The sequence below is a fragment of the Bos mutus genome, chromosome X (assembly GCF_027580195.1).
Source record: "Bos mutus isolate GX-2022 chromosome X, NWIPB_WYAK_1.1, whole genome shotgun sequence".
NCBI classification, from domain to species: Eukaryota; Metazoa; Chordata; class Mammalia; order Artiodactyla; family Bovidae; genus Bos; species Bos mutus.
Window position 1 is genome coordinate 33,544,255 of NC_091646.1, and position 16,127 is coordinate 33,560,381.

General features: G+C 41.4%; 1 protein-coding gene across 2 annotated transcripts in view; it reads right to left on the reverse strand.

The window, feature by feature from the left end:
- Positions 1 to 16,127, reverse strand: part of IKBKG (inhibitor of nuclear factor kappa B kinase regulatory subunit gamma) — a 57,388-nt gene that overhangs the window by 10,684 nt on the left and 30,577 nt on the right. The gene's annotated exons all lie outside the window — the stretch shown is intronic.

Below are 16,127 nucleotides of genomic sequence, written 5' to 3' on the forward strand. Positions count from 1 at the left end.
CCTCTTGGACATGCTGCATCAGGAGTTGGTGGGTGTGTGCCACCCATGGCCAGAGGACCAAGAAGCCAACTTCTCAATTTGTATCCTATTTGAAGAGAGGCCAGGGGCGGGGGCTGGAGCAGGGAGGAATGGGCCTCCTGTAGACAGTGGAATGGAGAGAAAGCAGTCAGCCTGGGGATAGGAAGGGCTGTGGGGAGGGAGACCAAGAAGATGGCTAGAGGGTCTGGCCTTGGGGCATGGGTCAGGGGTGGCAGGGAGAGATGGAGGGGGCAGATGGCCTGAAGGGCTGGGAGCAGACTTGGGGTGGGGATGGAGACAAGTGAGAATGGCCAGAAGGAAACAGGCCTCCAAATGAAGAGTAGGCCTGAGGCACAGGCAAGGTTGGTGGAGATGGTCCCTTAACCTCGCCGCCACCAGCTCCATCGTAGTGCTCTTCCCGTCACCCATGGAGGCAGAGATGGCCCGCCAGTCCCTGAGCCCACACATCCAGCCCTATCGCAGGGCAGTAGGGAAGGAGCTCACAGTGAAGGGCAGCATCCTAGCAATGTTAGTTTGCAAAGGGGCCTGGGTGGGTGGCAGATGTCTGGGGTCATTCTAATAGTGAACTGGAGACCACCAAAAGACGAAGTCTAAGGATGTAGACATGTTCAGTGTGCCTGACACCAGCTGAGGGGGCAGAATTAGGAGAACAGTTCCCACATTTAATTTTATTTTCTTTTTCCCTCCCTTTTAGCCGGCTGATTGCTGAAGATGGTGGCCAGCTCCAAATTTCCATCATGTTCTGTCTCAAGCAGCTTTTCCTGTTGGTTGGGATCAACCAACCAATTACAGGGTACTTTGTGCCCCTAGTTATCCCTAAGCCTAGGCCAAGAAAGAGCACCTAATATTAACCTAGGCAGTGCATCCTTCCCCAGGGCATTGATTCCTACACTGGTTTCCTACACAGTTCACTTCAGTTGCTCAGTCATGTCCGACTCTTTGCAACCCCATGGACTGTAGCATGCCAGGCCTCCCTGTCCATCACCAACTCCCAGAGTTTACTCAAACTCATGTCCATTGAGTCAGTGATGCCCTCTAACCATCTCATCCTCTGTCATCCCCTTCTCCTCCCACCTTCAATCTTTCCCAGCATCAGGGTCTTTTCAAATGAGTCAGCTTTTTGCCATCAGGTGGCCAAAGTATGGAGTTTCAGCTTCAGCCTCAGTCCTTCCAATGAATATTCAGGACTGATCTCCTTTAGGATGAACTGATTGGATCTCTTTGCAGTCCAAGGGACTCTCAAGAGTCTTCTTCCAACACCACAGTTCAAAAGCATCCATTCTTCGGCACTCAGCTTTCTGTATAGTCCAACTCTCACATCCATACATGACTAGTGGAAAGACCATAGCCTTGACTAGATGGAACTTTGTTGACAAGGTAATGTCTCTGCTTTTTAATATCCTGTCTTGGTTGGTCATAACTTTTCTTCCAAGGAGTAAGTGTGTTTTAATTTCATGGCTGAAGTCACTATCTGCACTGATTTTGGAGCCCCCCAAAATAAAGCCTGTCACTGTTTGGACTGTTGCCCCATCTGTTGGCCATGAATTGAAGGGACCAGATGCCATGATCTTTGTTTTCTGAATGTTGAGCTTTAAGCCAACGTTTTCACTCTCCTCTTTCAGTTTCATAAAGAGATTCTTTAGTTCTTTGCTTTCTGCCATAAGTGTGGTGTCATTTGTGTATCTGAGATTATTGATATTTTCCCCAGAAGTCTTGATTCCAGCTTGTACTTCATCCAGCTCAGCATTTCACAGGATGTATTCTGCTGCTGCTGCTGCTGCTGCTAAGTCACGTCAGTCGTATCTGACTCTGTGTGACCCCATAGACAGCAGCCCACCAGGCTCCTCTGTCCATGGGATTTCCCAGGCAAGAATACTTGAGTGCATTGCCATTTCTTTCTCCACATAATGTATTACACAAAAACAAATGTACCAGGATATCCATTTCAGGTTTGTTTATAATACTGACAAATTTCAAACAGCCTAAAGACCTATATACAAGAGATTGGTTAAAATAACTATGGATTACACATTCTGAGGAATATTATACAGCTCTTAAAGTACTGTGGATGGCACAGGCTTCGCCGTATCCACTATATGGCCCAATTTTGGGTCGATTCTGGGTGCCCTATCTGGCAAGGGATGGTCACCCTCCTTGTCCCCTTCCTCCAGCTGCCCCTTGCAGTGTCCCTCCCCTCCTTTGACTCACTGGGCTCCTTTTCTACCATGATATGGGTTGATCAGCAAGGAACTAATCCCTTAGTAACAAAATAGGCCTATTTCTCCCTTGAAGTATTAAAGAAGGACCAAGTCTTCAGACCACATTGCTATGCTATGCTAAGTCACTTCAGTCGTGTCTGACTCTGTGTGACCCCATAGACGGCAGCCCACCAGGCTCTGCCGTCCCTGGGATTCTCCAGGCAAGAACACTGGAGTGGGTTACCATTTCCTTCTCCAATGCAAGAAAATGAAAAGTGAAAGTGAAGTTGCTCAGTCGTGTCCAACTCTTAGCGACCCCATGGACTGCAGCCTACCAGGCTCCTCTGCCAATGGGATTTTCCAGGCAAGAGTACTGGAGTGGGGTGCCATTGCCTTCTCCATCAGACCACATTGGTTAAGTAAAAAAGAAAATTATGATTCTTCAATTCACTGATAGTCAAGACTTTGCTATTGCAAGTGAAAAACAAGTGGAACAAAAACAACCAAGAATATCCACAGTGGTTTTTCAGCCAAAGGGAGAGTTTCTGGGTCTGTGTAACTACAAGGTACAGAAGTAGTTTGTCTTTAGGCATGGCTAGATCCAGCATTTTGTTCCCTGAGATTTGCCTTCTTGCTCCAACTCTCCCTCTGTCCTTTGACATCCTGTCTCCCCTAGAGACCCAAAGTGTCACTGGTTGGATGATATCACCACAGCTGCAGGAAAGCAGTGCTTCAAGTAGGCAGGCCTGGGCCACATGCCAACCCCTGGAATCAGAGGTGAAGTCAACTCTATCACAGTCACAGTGGCTGAGAGAAAAGGAAAGGGGCAATTTTCCCAGGTGACAGCATATCAGTACCAAGAAAAGGAAAACAGATGCTGGGTTATGAAACTCATACATGTCCTCGACAGTGGTATACACTTTTCATCAAATTCAAAATCAAGTTCCAATGTTTTAAAGGAACAAGACTGGGAAAGATTATTTCTTAATCTAATAGAGCATGCATGCTCAGTCCGACTGTCACATTCAACTCTTTGCAACCCCATAGACAGTAGACTGCCAGTCTCCTCTGTCCCTGGAATTTTCCAGGCAAGAATACTGGAGTGGGTTGCCATTTCCTCTCCAAGGGATCTTCTCAACCCAGGGTTTGAAACTGCATCTCTTGCATCTCCTGCATTAGCAGGTGGATTCTTTACCACTGTGCCACCTGGGAAGCCCATTAATCTAATAGAGCAGACAATTATTTTCCCAAATAAAGAAAATACTGATGTCAGGGACTTCCCTGGTGGTCCAGTGGCTAGGACTCCACAATTCCAATGCAGGTTGCCCAGGTTCAATTCCTTGTGAGCTGACTAGATCCCACATCGCTGCAATTATTAAATAAGAGCTCGCATGCTGCATTGAAGATCCTGCATGCTGCAACTGAGACCCACACAAATTAAAAAAAGGTCAAAAGTAATACCCACAGTCACATAGTGGGAGCATACTATTAAAACAGGAACATATCATCTCCTCACACAGATTCTCAACTTCTTCGGATTTCTTTCTTATTGTTTTGTTGTTTAGTTGCTCAATTGTATTCTACTCCACAACCCTATGGATTGCAGCCCACCAGGATCCTCTGTCCATGGGATTTCCCAGGCAAGAATACCTGATGGGTTGTCCTTTTCTACTCCAGGGGATCTTCCTGAATCAGATGAAATCCGAGTCTCTTGCATTGGCAGGTGGGTTCTTTACCACTGAGCCACCAAGGGATGGGCTTATTCTGATTTACTTAATCTTTATTCAGTGAAGATGCACATTTACTTTCTTTCAATGTTAACACTGTGCCACTTCCCAGGAGGCACAATGGTAAAGAATCTGCCTGCCACTGCAGGGGATGTGGGCTCGATCCCTAGGTCAGAAAGATCCCCTGGAGGAAGAAATGGCAACCCACTTGAGTATTCTTACCTGGAAAACTCCATGGACAGAGGAGCCTGGCAGGCTATAATCCATGGGGTTGCAAAGAGTTGAACACAACTGAGTGACTGAGTACACCTTATCTGCAGATAACCTGATCATACATGTAGAAAATATGGTGTTATTCACAGAACTACTAAAACTATCAGGAAATTTCATGAGGTTGCAGCAAATACTAAACATTGGAGGGAGCTAACTCCTCCCCCAAAGACTTAACTAATTGTCCCCAAACTTTTCTACATTGATCAGAAACAAGGTCAGTAGGCCATAAAGTTACAGTTCTATAGTTTCTGAGTTGTTTGATCTTCTGCAAGCTAAGGTTTTTACTTTGGGAGGAATCAGACCTACTGGTAAAGGTGGTCAGCAAACTAGAATTCTGGGGGGGAGGCACACTTTTGAGTAGCAACCACCTACTGTAGGCCAATAGCCTTAAAAAATCAATAGAAAAGTAAAATTTTATCTCAGTATTTCTACCCTTTGGAATCTATCTTGAGGACATAACCAATCAGGCAAAGACTTATACAGAAGAATTCCACTGAATCATTATTAGGGACAAATAGAAACATATTAAATGTTTAACAAGAGATAGGAATACTGAACCACCTGAACTTCCTCTTGAGAAGTCTGTATGCATGTCAGGAAGCAACAGTTAGAAATGGACATGGAACAACAGACTGGTTCCAATAGGGAAAGGAGTACATCAAGGCTGTATATTGTCACCCTGCTTATTTAACTTATATGCAGAGTACATCATGAGAAACACTGGGCTGGATGAAGCACAAGCTGGAATCAAGATTGCTGGGAGAAATATCAATAACCTCAGATATGCAGATGACAGCACCCTTATGGCAGAAAGTGAAGAGGAACTAAAGAATCTGTTGATGAAAGTGAAAGAGGAGAGTGAAAAAGTTGGCTTAAAGCTCAACATTCATAAAACTAAGATCATGGCATCTGGTCCCATCACTTCATGGGAAATAGATGGGGAAACAGTGGAAACAGTGTCAGACTTTATTTTGGGGGGCTCCAAAATCACACTGCAGATGGTGATTGCAGCCATGAAATTAAAAGACACTTACTCCTAGGAAGGAAAATTATGACCAACCTAGACAGCAAAGGCAATGCCAAAGAATGCTCAAACTACTGCACAATTGCACTCATCTCACAGGCTAGTAATGCTCAAAGTTCTGTAAGCCAGGCTTCAGCAGTACATGAACCGTGAACTTCCAGATGTTCAAGCTGGTTTTAGAAAAGGCAGAGGAACCAGAGATCAAATTGCCAACATCCGCTGGATCATCAAAAAAGCAAGAGAGTTCCAGAAAAACATCTATTTCTGCTTTATTGACTATGCCAAAGCCTTTGACTGTGTGGATCACAATAAACTGTGGAAAATTCTGAAAGAAATGGGAATACCAGACCACCTGACCTGCCTCTTGAGAAACCTATATGAGGTCAGGAAGCAACAGTTAGAAATGGACATGGAACAACAGACCGGTTCCAAATTGGAAAAGGAGTACGTCAAGGCTGTATGCTGTCACCCTGCTTATTTAACTTATATGCCGAGTACATTATGAGAAATGCTGGGCTGGAAGAAGCACGAGCTGGAATCAAGATTTCTGGGAGAAATATCAATAACCTCAGATATGCAGATGACACCACCCTTATGGCAGAAAGTGAAGAGGAACTAAAGAGCCTTTTGATGAAAGTGAAAGAGGAGAGTTAAAAAGTTGGCTTAAAGCTCAACTTTCAGAAAACAAAGATCATGGCATCTGGTCCCATCACTTCATGGGAAATAGATGGGGAAACAGTGGAAACAGTGTCAGACTTTATTTTTGGGGGCTCCAAAATCACACTGCAGATGGTGATTGCAGCCATGAAATTAAAAGATGCTTATTCCTTGGAAGGAAAGTTATGACCAACCTAGATAGCATATTCAAAAGCAGAGACATTACTTTGCCAACAAAGGTCCATCTAGTCAAGGCTATGGTTTTTCCAGTAGTCATGTATGGATGTGAGAGTTGGACTGTGAAGAAAGCTGAGCGCTGAAGAATTGATGCTTTTGAACTGTGGTGTTGGAGAAGACTCTTGAGAGTCCCTTGGACTGCAAGGAAATCCAAGCAGTCCATTCTAAAGGAGATCAGCCCTGGGATTTCTTTGGAAGGACTGATGCTAAAGCTGAAACTCCAGTACTTTGTCCACCTCATGCGAAGAGTTGACTCGTTGGAAAAGACTCTGATGCTGGGAGGGATTGGGGGCAGAAGGAAAAGGGGACGACAGAGGATGAGATGGCTGCATGGCATCAGGGACTCGATGGACGTGAGATTGAGTGAACTCTGGGAGTTGGTGATGGACAGGGAGGCCTGGCGTGCTGCAATTCATTGGGTCACAAAGAGTTGGACACGACTGAGCGACTGAACTGAACTGAACTGAGACAGCACATTAAAAAGCAGAGACATTGCTTTCCCAACAAAGGTCCATCTAGTCAAGGCCATGGTTTTTCCACTAGTCATGTATGGATGTGAGAGTTGGAATATAAAATAAAGCTGAGTGCTTAAAAATTGATGCTTTTGAACTGTAGTGTTGGAGAAGACTCTTGAGAGTCCCTTGGACTATAAGGAGATCCAACCAGTCCATCCTAAAGGAGATCAGTCCTGAATATTCATTGGAAGGACTGATGTTGAAGCTGAAACTCCAGTACTTTGGCCACCTGATGCGAAGAACTGACTCATTTGAAAAGACCCTGATACTGGGAAAGATTGAAGGTGGCAGAAGAGGATGACAGAAGTTGAGATGTTTGAATGGCATCACGGACTCAGTGGATATGTTTAGGTAAACTCCGGGAGTAGGTGATGGACAGGGATGCCTGGCGTGCTGCAGTCCATGGGGTTGCAAAGAATTGGACATGACTGAGAGACTGAACTGAACTGACTGAACACTTACATTATGCTACTTCTTATATGCATCCAAGTACATGTTTTTGAATAAATTTTTGAAAGACAAAATGCTTATATGTTAAATAAAAACGATTCCAGGAAAAAATTAATCCTGAATATGCAAAAATTAATTATTGTTATAGATGATGTGACAATCAGTTGTGTCCAACACTGTGACCCCATGGACTATACAATCCATGGAATTCTCCAGGTCAGAATGCTGGAATGCATAGCCTTTCCCTTCTCAGGAGATCTTCCCAACCCAGGGCTCGAACCCAGGTCTCCCTCATTAAAGGCGTATTCTTTACCAGCTGAGCCATATAAATGCCAATATAAAACTAAGAAAATATTCCAAAGTACCGACCACAGTTCATGCTGAATGAGAAGCCATAATAGATTTTAATTTTCTTCCATTTCCTAAATTGTCTTCAATTATACTGTACTACTAGACTATCTGAAGCCCAGAACCTTCCCTTGAAACCAAGGAGAAAGGCAAGAAACTGTGGAGGCCCAGTATTTGAAAATATATTCAGACACAGAATGATAGTTCAGCTTTATTTTATGCTACAAGAAATACTGAAACACCCTCCTCCTCCAGCCAGTGGAAAACAACAGGGCCAAGAGTGCCTAAGGCCAATATAAGCAAACAATTAGGCCCTCATAATAAATCCCTCTTCTCCTCCTGGTCACCTCTATCTCCCTCCTCCCTCTTCTCTTCTCCATGTAACTCTGTGAACCTCTTTGGGTGCCACTCACTGTGGAGAATCTTTTCACCATTAACCTAGATGTTTTATCATCTGTGCTATATGGATGGAGAATTCTTGAGGCTACTGTAAGAATAAGACTGAAAGCCAGAGGCAGGAGGCTTAAATCCAAAACTTGAGAACACCAGAAAACTCCTAACTCCAGGGAACATGAATTGACAAGAGCTCATCCAAAAGCCTCCATACCTACACTTAAACCAAGCTCCACCCAAGAGCCAACAAATTCCAGAGCAAGACATACCATGCTGATTCTCCAGCAACACAGGAACACAGCCCTGAGCATTAAAATACAGGCTGCCCAATGTCATGCCAAACCCACAGACACCCCAAAAATCACACTGGACACTTCATTGCACTCCAGAGAGAAGAGATCCAGCTCCACCCACCAGAACACAGATGCAAGCTTCCCTAACCAGGAAATCTTGACAAGCCACTCGTCCAACCCCACCCACACAGAGCAACCTCCAAAATAAAGAGGAACCACATACTTCCAGCCTACAGAAAGGCCACCCCAAACACAGCAATCTAAACAAATGACACTGGGAAGACCCAGAGGGAGGGGATGGGGAGGGAGGTGGGAGGGGGTTCAGGATGGGGAACACATGTACACCCATGGCATATTCATGTCAATGTATGGCAAAACCAATACAATATTGTAAAGTAATTAGCCTTCAATTAAAATAAATAAATTTATATTTAAAAAGAAATAAACAAATGAAAAGGCAAAGAAATAGTCAGCAGGTAAAGGAACATGATAAATGCCGACCAAACCAAACCAAAGAGGAGGAGATAGGGAGTCTACCTGAAAAAGAATTCAGAATAATGATAGTAAAGAGGATCCAAAATCTTGAAAACGAAATGGAGTTACAGGTAAATAGACTAGAGACAAGGATTGAGAAGATTCAAGAAATGTTTATCAAGGACCGAGAAGAAATAAAAAAGAGTCAATCAATAATGAATAATGCAATAACTGAGATCAAAACCACTCTGGAGGGAACCAACAGTAGAATAACTGAGGCAAAGGATAAGATAAGTGAGGTGGAAGATAGAAAGGTGGAAATAAATGAAGGAGAGAGGAAAAAAGAATTAAAAGAAATGAGGACAGCCTCAGAGACCTCTGGAACAATGTTAAATTCCCCAACATTCAAATCATAGGAGTCCCAGAAGAAGAAGACAAAACAAAAGGGCATGAGAAAACACTTGAGGAGATAACAGTTGAAAACTTCCCTAAAATGGGGAAGGAAATAGCCACCCAAGTCCAAGAAACCCAGCAAGGATCTCATTCAAATATGAAGGAGAAATCAAAAGCTTTACAGACTAGCAAAACCTGAGAGAATTCAGCACGACCAAACCAGCTCTTCAACAAATGCTAAAGCATTTATTTCATTTACTTAATTTATTTCTCAGGAAACAGAAAAAAGGTTTATAAACTTGAACCCAAAACAACAAAGTAAATGGCAATGGGGTCATACTTATCAATAATTACCTTAAATGTAAATGGGTTGAATGCCCCAAACAAAAGACAAAGACTGGCTGAATGGATACAAAAACAAGACCCCTATATATTCTGTCTACAAGAGACCCACCTCAAAACAAGGGACACATACAGACTGAAAGTGAAGGGCTGGAAAAAGATATTCCATGCAAATGGAGACCAAAAGAAAGCAAGAGTAGCAATACTCATATCAGATAAAATAGACTTTGAAATAAAGGCTGTGAAAAGAGACAAAGAAGGACACTACATAATGATCAAAGGATCGATCCAAGAAGAAGATGTAACTATTATATATATATATAAAACATTTTATATATATATATATATAGGTGTGTGTGTATGTATATATATATATATTTTTATATATATATGCACCTAAACATAGGAGCAGCACAATATGTAAAGGAAATGCTAACAAGTATGAAAGGGGAAATTAACAGTAACAAAATAATAGTGGGAGACTTTAATACCCCACTTACACCCATGGATAGATCAACTAAACAGAAAATTAACAAGGAAACACAAACTTTAAATGGACCAGTTAGACCTAATTGATATCTGTAGGACATTTCACCCCAAAACAATGAATTTCACCTTTTTCTCAAGTGCACATGGAACATTCTCCAGGATAGATCACATCCTGGGCAATAAATCTAGCCTTGGTAAATTCAAAAAACTGTGTAATCATTTCAAGCATCTTTTCTGATCACAATGCGGTTAAGATTAGATGTCAACTACAGGGGAAAAAAACTATTAAAAATACAAACATATGGAGGCTAAAGAACATGCTTCAGAATAACCAGCAAATCAGAAGAAATCAAAAAAGAAATCAAAATATGCATTGAAACAAATGAAAACAAAAACACAACCCAAAACCTATGGGATTTAGGGAAAGCAGTGCTAAGTGGAAGTTTCATAGCAATACAAGCTTACCTCAAGAAACAAGAGAAAAGTAGAATACATAACCTAACTTTACACCTAAAGCAACAAGAAAAAGAAGAAATGAAAAACTCCAGGGTTAGTAGAAGGAAAGAAATCATAAACATTAGGGCAGAAATAAATGAAAAAGAAACAAAGAAGACTATAGCAAAACTCAACAAAACTAAAAGCTGGTTCTTTGAGCAGATAAATAAAATAGACAAACCAGTAGCCAGACTCATCAAGAAAAAAAGGAAGAAGAATCAATTCAACAAAATTAGAAATAAAAATGGAGAAATCGCAACAGACAACACAGAAATACAAAGGATCATAAGAGACTACTATCAGCAACTATAGGCCAATAAAATGGACAACTTGGAAGAAATGGACAAATTCTTAGAAAAGTATAACTTTCCAAAACTGAACCAGGAAGAAATAGAAAATCTTAACAGACCCATCACAAGCACGGAAATCGAAACAGGAATCAAAAATCTTCCAACAAACAAAAGCCCAGGACCAGATGGCTTCACAGCTGAATTCTACCAAAAATTTAGAGAACTAACACCTATCCTACTCAAACTCTTCCAGAAAATTGCAGAGGAAGGAAAACTGCCAAACTCATTCTATGAGGCCTCCAACACCCTAATACCAAAACCAGACAAAGATGCCACAAAAAAAGAGAACAACAGGCCAATATCTCTGATGAACATAGATGCAAAAATCCTCAACAAAATTCTAGCAAACAGAATCCAACAACATATTAAAATGATCATACGTCATGACCAAGTGGGCTTTATCCTAGGGATGCATGGATTCTTCAATATCCACAAAGCAATCAATGTAATACACCACATTAACAAATTGAAAGATAAAAACCATATGATTATCTCAATAGATGCAGAGAAAGCTCTTGACAAAATTCAACATCCATTTATGATAAAAAAAAAAAAATCCCTCCAGAAAGCAGGTATGGAAGGAACATACCTCAACATAATAAAAGCCATATATGATAAACCCACAGCAAACATTATCCTCAATGGTGAAAAACTGAGAGTATTTCCCCTAAAGTCAAGAATAAGACAAGGGTTCCCACTCTCAGCACTACTATTTAACATAGTTTTGGAAGTTTTACTCACAGCAATCAGGTAAGAAAAAGAAATAAAAAGAATCCAGATTGGAAAAGAAGTAAAACTCTCACTGTTTGCAAATGAGATGATTCTCTACATAGAAAACCCCAAAGACACCACCAGAAAATTACTAGAGGTAATCAATGAATATAGTAAAGTTGCAGGATATAAAATTAACACACAGAAATCCCTTGCATTCCTATACACTAACAATGAGAAAACAGAAAGAGAAATTAAGGAAACAATTCCATTCACCATTGCAACGAAAAGAATAAAATACTTAGGAATAAATCTACCTAAAGAAACAAAAGACCTACATATAGAAAACTATAAAACACTGATGAAAGAAATCAAAGATGACACAAATAGATGGGGAAATATACCATCTTCATGGATGGGAAGAATCAATATAGTGAAAATGAGTATACTACCCAAAGCAATCTATAGATTCAATGCAATCCTTATCAAGCTACCAACGATATTTTTCAGAGAACTAGAACAAATAATTTCACAATTTGTATGGAAACACAAAAAACCTCGAGTAGCCAAAGCAATCTTGAGAAAAAAGAATGGAACTGGAGGAATCAACCTGCCTGACTTCAGATTATACTATAAAGCTACAGTCATCAAGACAATATGGTACTGGCACAAAGACAGAAATATAGATCAATGGAACAAAATAGAAAGCCCAGAGATAAATCCATGCACATATGGACACCTTATCTTTGACAAAGGTGGCAAGAATATACAATGGAGAAAAGACAATCTCTTTAACAAGTGGTGCTGGGAAAACTTGGAAAAGCATGAAACTAGAACACTTTCTAACACCATACACAAAATTAAACTCAAAATTGGTTAAAGATCTAAATTTAAGACCAGAAACTATAAAAGTCCTAGAGGAAAACGTAGGCAAAACACTCTCCGACATAAATCACAGCAGGATTCTCTATCACCCACCTCCCAGAGTAATGGAAATAAAAGGAAAAATTAACAAATGGCATCTAATTAAACTGAAAAGCATTTGCACAACAAAGGAAACTATAAGTAAGATGAAAAGACAGCCTTCAGAATGGGAGAAAATAATAGCAAATGAAGCAACTGACAAAAAGTCAGTCTCAAGAATATACAAGCAGCTCATGCAGCTCAATTCCAGAAAAATAAACGACCCAATCAAAAAGTGGGCCAAAGAACTAAACAGACATTTCTCCAAAGAAGACATACAGATAGCTAACAAAAACATGAAAAGATGCTCAACATCACTCATTATTAGAGAAATGCAAATCAAAACCACAATGAGATACCATCTCACGGCAGTCAGAATGGTTCCCATCTGAAAGTCTACAAACAATAAATGCTGGAGAGGGTGCGGAGAAAAGGGAACCCTCTTACACTGTTGGTGGGAATGCAAACCAGTACAGCCACTATGGAGAACAGTATGGAGATTCCTTAAAAAACTGAGAACAGAACTCCCATACGACCCAGCAATCCCACTGCTGGGCATACACACCAGGAAACAAGAATTGAAAGAGACACTTGTACCCCAATGTTCATTGCAGCACTGTTTACAATAGCTAGGACATGCAAGCAACCTAGATGTCCATCAGCAGATGAATGGATAAGAAAGCTGTGGTACATATACACAATGGAGTATTACTCAGCTATTAAAAAGAATACATTTGAATCAGTTCTAATGAGGTGGATGAAACTGGAGCCTATTATACAGAGTGAAGTAAGTCAGAAAGAAAAACACCAATACAGTATATTAAGGCAGATATATGAAGTTTAGCAAGATGGTAACCATGACCCTATGTGGAAGACAGCAAAAGAGACACAGATATAAAGAACAGACTTTTGGACTCTGTGGGAGAAGGCGAGGGTGGGATGCTTTGAGAGAATATCCTTGAAACATGTATATTACCATATGTAAAACAGATCACCAGTCCAGGTTCAGTGCATGACACAGGGTGCTCAAGGCCGGCAAACTGGGATGACCCTGAGGGATGGGATCGGGAGGTAGGTAGGAGTGGGGTTCAGAATGGGGGATACATGTGCACCCATTGCTGATTCTTGTCAATGTATGGCAAAAACCACTACAATACTGCAAAGTAATTAGCCTCCAATTAAAACAAATAAATTTAAAAAAACTAAAAACAGAACTACCAAATGACCCAGTAATCCCACTACTGAGCATATACCCAGAAAAAAACATAATTCAAAAATGTATATGCACTCCAGTGTTCACAGCAGCACTTTTTATATCCAAGACAGGGAAGAAATCTAAATGTCCATCAATAGATAAATGGATTTTAAAAGACGTGGTACATATATACAATGAAATATCAGCCATAAAAGAGAAAAAAATCATGCCATTTGCAGCCATATGGATGGACATAAAGACTGTGATACTGAGTGAAGTCAGTCAGACAGGGAAACACAAATATCATGATATCGCTTATATGTGAAATCTAAAAAATGGTAGAAATGAACTTATTTACAAAACAGAAATAGAGTCATAGATGTAGAAAACAAACTTACGTTAACAAGGGGGAAAGCATGGTGTGGGTGGGAACAAATTGGGAGATTGGGATTGACATATACACTCTACTATATATAAAATAGATAATAAGCACCTACTGTATAGCACAGGGAACACTATTCAGTACTCTGTAATGGCCTATATGGAAAAGAATCTAAAAAAGAGTGGATATATGTATATATATATAAGTGAATCAACATTCAGAAAATGAAGATCATGGCATCCGGTCCCATCACTTCATGAGAAACAGATGGGGAAACAGTGTCAGGCTTTATTTTTGGGGGCTCCAAAATCACTGCAGATGGTGACTGCAGCCATGAAATTAAAAGACGCTTACTCCTTGGAAGAAAAGTTATGAGCAACCTAGATAGCATATTCAAAAGCATAGACATTACTTTGCCAACAAAGGTCCGTCTAGTCAAGGCTATGGTTTTTCCAGTGGTCATGTACGGATGTGAGAGTTGGACTGTGAAGAAAGCTGAGTGCCGAAGAATTGATGCTTTTGAACTGTGGTGTTAGAGAAGACTCTTTGAGAGTCCCTTGGACTGCAAGGAGATCCAACCAGTCCATTCTGAAGGAGATCAGCCCTGGGATTTCTTTGGAGGGAATGATGCTGAAGCTGAAACTCCAGTACTTCGGCCACCTCATGCGAAGAGTTGACTCATTGGAAAAGACTCCGATGCTGGGAGGGATTGGGGACAGAAGGAGAAGGGGACGACAGAGGATGAGATGGCTGTATGGCATCACTGACTCGATGGACGTGGGTCTGAGTGAACTCTGGGAGTTGGTGATGGACAGGGAGGCCTGACGTGCTGCGATTCATGGGGTCGCAGAGTCGGACACGACTGAGCGACTGAACTGAACTGATAAGTGAATCATTTTGTTGTACACCTGAAACTAACACAGAATTGTAAATCAACCATTGTTGTTCAGTCACTCAGTTGTGTTCAACACTTTGCGACCCCATAGACTTCAGCATGCCAGGTCTCTCTATCCCTCACCATCTCCTGGAGTTTGCCCAAGTTCATGTTCATCTCTGATGCTGTCCAGCCATCTCAACCTCTGACACCCTCTTCTCCTTCTACCCTCAATCTTTCCCAGCATCAGGGACTTTTCCAATGAGTCGTCTGTTCACATCAGGTGACCAAAATACTGGAGCTTTGGCTTCAACATCCGTCCTTCCAGTGAATATTCAGGGTTTTCCTTTAGGATTGACTGGTTTCATCTCCTTTCTGTCCAAGGCACTTTCAGGAGTCTTCTCTAGCACCACTGCTTGAAGGCATCAATTCTTTGGCACTCAGTTTTCTTAACTGTCTAGCTCTCACAACCATATGTGACCACTGAGAAGACCTTAGCCTTGAATATAGGGACCTTTGTCGGCAGAGTAATGTCTCTGATTTTAACAGCCTCTCTAGGTTTGCCATCCTTTTCTTGCCAAGAAGCAATCATCTTCTGATTTCATGGCTGCAGTCACCATCTGTGGTGATTTTGAAGCCCAAGAAGAGGAAATCTGTAACTACTTCCACCTTTTCCCCTTCTATTTGCCATGCAGTAATGAGGCTGGATGCCATGATCTTAGTTTTTTAAATATTTAGTCTTAAGCCAGCTTTTTCATTATCCTCCTTCACCCTCATCAAGAGGCTCTTTAGTTCCTCTTTGCTTTCTACCGTTAGACTGGTATCATCCGGGTATCTGAGGTTGTTGATGTTTCTCCTGCTTATCTTGATTTCAGCTTGTAACTCATCCAGCTTGGTATTTCATGATGTGCTCACCATATAGATCAAACAGACAGCATTTAGAGTAAGCAGACAGCCCTGTAGTTTTCCTTTCTCAATCTTGAACCAATCAGTTGTTCCATACAGGGTTCTAACTGTTGCTTTTTGACCCGTATACAGGTTTCTCAGGAGACAGGTACGATGGGCTGGTATTCCCATCTCTGTAAGAGCTTTCCACAGTTTGTCATGATCCACATAGTCAAAGACCTTACTTAGCACAGTCGAAGAAAGAGAGGTAGATGTTTTTCTGAAACTACCTTGCTTTCTCTATAATCCAGCGAATGTTGACAATTTGACCTCTAGTTCCTCTTCCTTTTCTAAAACGGACTTCCCTGGTGGCTCAGACAGTAAAGCATCTGCCTACAATGCAGGAGATCTGGGTTTGAT